General features: G+C 32.8%; 1 long non-coding RNA gene across 1 annotated transcript in view; it reads left to right on the forward strand.

Moving 5' to 3' along the window:
- The window catches only part of LOC119765922, an 82,738-nt gene extending 77,145 nt beyond the window's left edge, over positions 1-5,593 (forward strand). Inside the window, exon 2 of the long non-coding RNA XR_005276933.1 lies at positions 5,260-5,593. This is a non-coding gene — a long non-coding RNA (uncharacterized LOC119765922). The remainder of the gene's footprint in view (positions 1-5,259) is intronic.
- Positions 5,594-6,000: the final 407 nt, after the last annotated feature.

Consider the following 6,000-nt stretch of genomic DNA (forward strand, 5'->3'; position numbering starts at 1 on the left):
TTGAAGAGTTATAACCATTTTTAAGCGATTTTGAGCTATTTTCAAGTTGCTTTGTTTTCAAAATGGCGCATTTTGGTGCAAAAACGAACAATGCACCTGAAAGTACCGTAAACTGGGGTGATATTGATAGCCCGGGGTGACTTTGATAGGTTTTTAAAATGCCCGTCAAATTAATAGCTCAACATTTTTGAGAATTTTGAGTATATTAGCATTAAGGGCTACCTTATTATCGAACATATGTGCAAACACGTGACTGTTATCCTGTTATATTGGTTGTATCTAAATAAATGGCCAAATCAAATTTCTATCAATGCCACACGGGCTATCAATCTCACCCCAGCTTACGGTCTACACTTTCAACTACATTTCCTAAAAATATCTCCGTGTCTATCGGTGTCTATTTTTAGATATCTTAATTTGAATTTGACGTTTTTTTTTATCAATTTATTTATAAACGAAATCATAATTAATACGAGGTGAAAATCGGTAAATTGAAAGGTAAATTGATCGATTTTTATGGAAAATACTTTGCTTATACGATAACCTTTCTAAAGTGACCAAATATAAATCTTAATTAAAAAAAAACTTAATTTTAAAAACGAACATTTATTTAAAATTTTCACTTACATTATTTTTGGGCTAAACATGTTTTTATTCATAATTTTAGAATGTGTGTCATAATTTTAAGCAAGACCAATGCATTTTCCATATCTATGTATTATTCACTAATCGTTCAATTTACCCTTCAATATACTGATTATTACCACGTTTTCAATAAGATTCCGCTTAAAAATAATAAATAAATTGATTCAAAACCGCCAAATTCAAATTGAGATATCTAAAAATAGACACCGATAGACACGGATATATTTCCAGGAAATGCAGTTGAAAGTGGTTATAACTCCTCAATAAAGGCTCAAAACGTTTTGCTGTCTTCGGCAAAGATGGGTAACTTTCTGTCATAATCAATTTTTTTGAACGTAGTAGGCCGCTAAAATGCTAATATTTTGTGTTATCACCAAAAAAGTGCTTTTTTGGACCATTTTTGCAAAAATGGCGTTATCTCTTCATGAAATTTTCTCCTCTACAACTTTGCCGAAAACACCAAAGCCCTACAACGTCATCCAACAAAGTTAGTTCTTGGATGACACGTCGTCACCCTGTATGTCAACAACTTTAAAAGATAGCCCTGATCAAGTACAACAACTATTCCGAAACACCATTTGGTTAAAACGTCAAGTAAAAGAGTTATCAATTTATTCCACTTGATTTTGCCATTCCGAACACTAAAGTATTACCGAAACTCAAATTTGAGCATTTCAAATTGCATAATTTGTAAAATATTACCAAAAATCTACTAAATAGTTTAGAGTTTTTGGAAAAAAAAATAAATCCTTTTGTCCGATTAAACTTAAGCGTTTATTGACTTAATCGATTAAATCAGAATGTAGAAAAGAGTTCACAGAATATTTTCTCCAAATAAAATATCAGCATAAGCACAATCAGCAGAAATAAACGCAATTTTAAAATCAATAGCAACTATCCAGCATCCTAGAATTAAGTTTGGATGCCATTAATTACTCGAATGTTAAGGGTCGAGTAGAAATCTTGACATAGAGACCAACAAGACCTATGGTTTTCAAGGGCATCTTCTCGATTTCAGTTTTAATTTTTTATCAACTAATTTATAAAAGTCCAATGTGAAATAACTTATAAAATCAGACTCAGATTCTTAAAAAAAATTCATCTGGATTTTCAAAAAGAGCGAAAGAGCCGTTCAAAAGAGCGGCTCTTTTTAATGAGCGAACAAAATTGAGCGGCTCCTAAAAAGAGCGGTTTGGCCCACCTCTAATTTTGCATTTTCCATGCAAATTTGACAGCTGTTCATTAAAAAATAGCAAGTGAAAACTCAAAATCTCAAATAATTCAAATCTTTAGTATTATTTTTTAATTTTGAAGAATCAAGATTTAATTTTAAAAGCACTAAATATCTAAATATATCGCCCGTCTTTTTTAAATATAAGTCTTTCGCACAAAATTTGTTTTTTTTTTTTTCAAAGAGATCAGATAATTTTACAAAAGTTTGATTCAAAAAGCAAAAGCAAAGCAAAATGAATGCAGAATTATCTTAGCTCCCCAAAAATACTTTTTTTGTTGAGAGATAGGCTCATTTTTTTTCAAATATAAAACACTTTTTTCAGAAATGTAAGCTAAATGTGTGTAGTATGTAGAATGTGTCAAAGAATTTTCTCAGCTTTTCGAAAATATTGTTTTCAACATCAGGCTTACTTTTTTTTAAACTGAAAAACTGTTACTTTTTTTTAGGTGGTTTGAAAATGGTTTTAACTTTTAAATACTGCACTTAGGCAAAATTTCAGTAAGTACTTTTTGATTGCAAATTAAATTTTACAGTAAAATATAAAAATTGAAAGCAATTTTAAACGACAATCAGCGGATTTTTTTAATTATATGTAACTTCTGAATACCAAATCAATGATGCAATCCTATAAAAAAAATTGCAAATAAATCATCGAAGTTTTAATTTAAGTCATGAAAAAAAAGTTATAATATGCCTGCATAACATGGAGAATATTGACAAAAAATTGTAAGAGTTCATACATAAATACATATGGATCATTCCAGGTCAACTGAGTACACTTTTGGACTCGACCTTCACCGATTTGGACCAAGCTTGGAGGGAACGTTCATCTATCGATAGTTAACAGAAATCCCAAGTTTGGTGCTGATCTATTTTGGTGCCCTCTATTTTTGGCACCGCCCTCTTTTATGTCGATTTTCTAGAAAACTTTTTTTTCTTTTAATCATAACTTTGAAACTATTTGAGCAAAAGACTTTCTACAGGTTTTATTTTACAGAAAATTGTCCAAGGAATTCGATAAAAATGAAATTTTAACCCTTAAATGCTCACTTATATTATATTTTAACGTTTTAAGCAGTGTTGCAAAAGAGTGATAGAAAAGCTATCAATAGATTATCTCTGCACCAAAAATATCCGAGAGTATAGCGGCCGTCACTATAGCTTGTGAGATCTCTTCTTGTGTCTCGTGATTCCCAGCGATGTCATTCTCTCTCTATCATTCCTTCCCTTTTCCTCGACTATGCGCTCTCACCGCTGAGTCTCTCAACCTCTCCGAAAACTGCAATGAGAGAACGCTAGATGGCGATTAGGAGCCGACCACGCATGACGCCCCTTCAAACTGCGTTTGCAAAATTGGTTTTGTGGCGGCTTTTGTGGTTAAACGCTGTTGCGGTAGGATGATCGTGGAAGCGAGAATGAGAGAGAAAAGGAAAATGTCAATCGCGAGTGGGTAAACACAAAAACGTGTTCGGCTATGTTCGGCGCTGAGAGTTTCAATGAAGAGAGAAGAGCAGTTGTATTTGAGGCATGAATATTCAGGCGAGATAATTGTAGTTGCTGAGAGGTGATATTTTGATATTTTAACAACCCTGGTTTTAAGTATTAAAATTCAGTTTTGACCAATTGCTTTTATTTTTATTTGTTTTATTTTAATAACATCGTGTTCCCCGGACAATTTTACATAATAATCAATGTAGACCTCAAACTAAAATGAACTATCGGCGAGATACAGCGATTTGACTGGAAAAAGTTTGATTTTGCGCTGCACTCTGTCATATGAATTCAAATCCGAAATAAGTTTCTCACATATAAAAACCGAATTATGCGGGATTCATCCCTTTTTGTTGAAAAGTACACTATGTACTTCCGAGTGCTGCGCAAAATCAAACTTTTTCAGTAAAATCGCTGTATCTCGCCAATAGTTCATTTTAGTTTGAGGTCGACATTGATTATTATGTAAAATTGTCCGGGGAACACGATGGTGATAAAATAAAACAAATAAAAATATAAGCATTTGGTCAAAACTGAATTTTAATACTTAAAACGTTAAAATATAATATAAGTGGGCATTTAAGGGTTAAAATTTCATTTTTATCGAATTCCTTGGACAATTTTCTGTAAAATAAAACCTGTAGAAAGTATTTTGCTCAAATAGTTGCAAAGTTATGATTAAAAGAAAAAAAAAGTTTTTTAGAAAATCGTCAAAAAAGAGGGCGGTGCCAAAAAAAGAGGGATGGTCCAATCAGCACCAAACTTGAGATATCTGTTAACTATCGATAGATGAACGTTCCCTTCAAGTTTGGTCCAAATCGGTGAAGGTCGAGTCCAAAAGTGTACTCAGTTGACCTGGAATGACCCATATTTTATAAATGTTTTTCAATTTTAATCGTTTTTTTAAGAATTGAACACTTTCTAGTTTAGTTTTGACTTACATTATTGCAGAACCTGACTTCTTTTCTCGTTTCAGTCAACGTGAAATATTTTTGTGAAGTTTTTTTTCTATTTTTTTGCAGATAAACTCTGATTTATAACTTTTAAAAATCTCATTGAAGCTATTTTCCTCGAACAATCAGGAAAAACAAATAGTGCTAATCTCGAAAAAAGTCGAAAAACGATTTTTAACTATTTTATAAGCAAACTTAAAGGTTTTAAAAATTATGATTTTTATTTTTGCAGAACGATTGCAAATTTTCCCAGTTTCCCGAAAATATTTGTTGAGGAGTGCTTTTCTTGGATTCAAGTAATTTATAACAGAGTTATTTAGTGTAGATAAGGGGTCATACTTAAACTCGACAATCAAAACTGAGTCAACGAAAACTTGTTTTTGCAATTCCGTTGTGAAACTTATAACTTTTCCTGTCTTTCTCGCATGACGAAAAGACCTCATTTCCTCTACCAAAAATAAAAGAATTGAAAGTAATACATTTCGGTACAGGTGCTGAAAAATTTGACTTTTAAACTCTGAAATGGGGCTGAAAAGTTGAACAATGTTATATGTTTGTTATACAATTTTGTACCATCCTCGACTCTTGCGCTGAAGATGCCTTTTTTAGTTCTCTAAAACAAATTTAAAAAATCGAAATTTAAAAACATATTTATTTTGAGTATTCAACTTTTAGTGACTATTTTTTTCTCAAAAGTCCTAATCATAATGTACAACTTTGCCAAAGATACCAAGTCGATCAGAAAATTCCTTTTCTTTTAACCTTAAAATGCATCATTGAAAAAAAATATGAATGATTGAATCAGTTGAAAATTAGAAGTAATTTTAAGCTGAAGTTTGTTAAATCAAATTTAAATAACTCATGGTTATGATATTTTTGAAATTTATGTAATTAATAGAAAATGTTCAAACGTGTACCCTTATTTTTTAATTTCAGATTATTTCACCAACACCCAGAAAAAACGACGCCCAGTAATTTTACACTGTGAAGAACCAAGGAGAGAGATATAAACACAACAACAACAACAACAACAAAACATAATAATCAAGTGCAAAGTGTCAACCAGTGTGCTACGTTGGCCGAAATAATAAATAATAAAAAATAATAAAGTGCATAGAAAGAAGCAAGTGAGGGAGTGAAAAAAGGAGTAAAACGAGGAAGATCGAGTGCTCGCGCTGGTAATATTCCAATCCGTCCATTCCATTTCCCGGGTGTGCCCTGAAAAATAGTGCGCGCTAGTTGTTGTACATCACCAGAATATTAACGAAGGGGAAAACAACACCAAGAAGAAGCAAAAAACCACACCACGTCTCATTTACCCTAAAGTGCATTACGCGAAAAGCAACAACAACAACTACCAAAAAAAACAAAAAAAATATTCATATTACATTTCTCGCCGCTCGTCCCCCTGTGTGTCTGTGTGTGTGTGTTCGTTTGTGCATTTGTGTAAATGTGTGAAAGGCGAGGAAAAATTGTCACCCCCTCCCCTTTCACCCAACTCCCCTGACTTTCCACCAAACCAGAGAAAAAAATTACCACTAGATGGCGTCTTGCTGGCGGTTGCGATATTTGTTTGCCTGCACGTCGTCGTCGCGCTGCGATGGTTGTCTACTTGCAGGCGCAGTCCCACGACAAAAAAGTGCCCTCTGGTGGGGTGGTGAGGCTAAATTTCATCAA

Source organism: Culex quinquefasciatus, chromosome 1, assembly GCF_015732765.1.
Source record: "Culex quinquefasciatus strain JHB chromosome 1, VPISU_Cqui_1.0_pri_paternal, whole genome shotgun sequence".
NCBI lineage: Eukaryota > Metazoa > Arthropoda > Insecta > Diptera > Culicidae > Culex > Culex quinquefasciatus.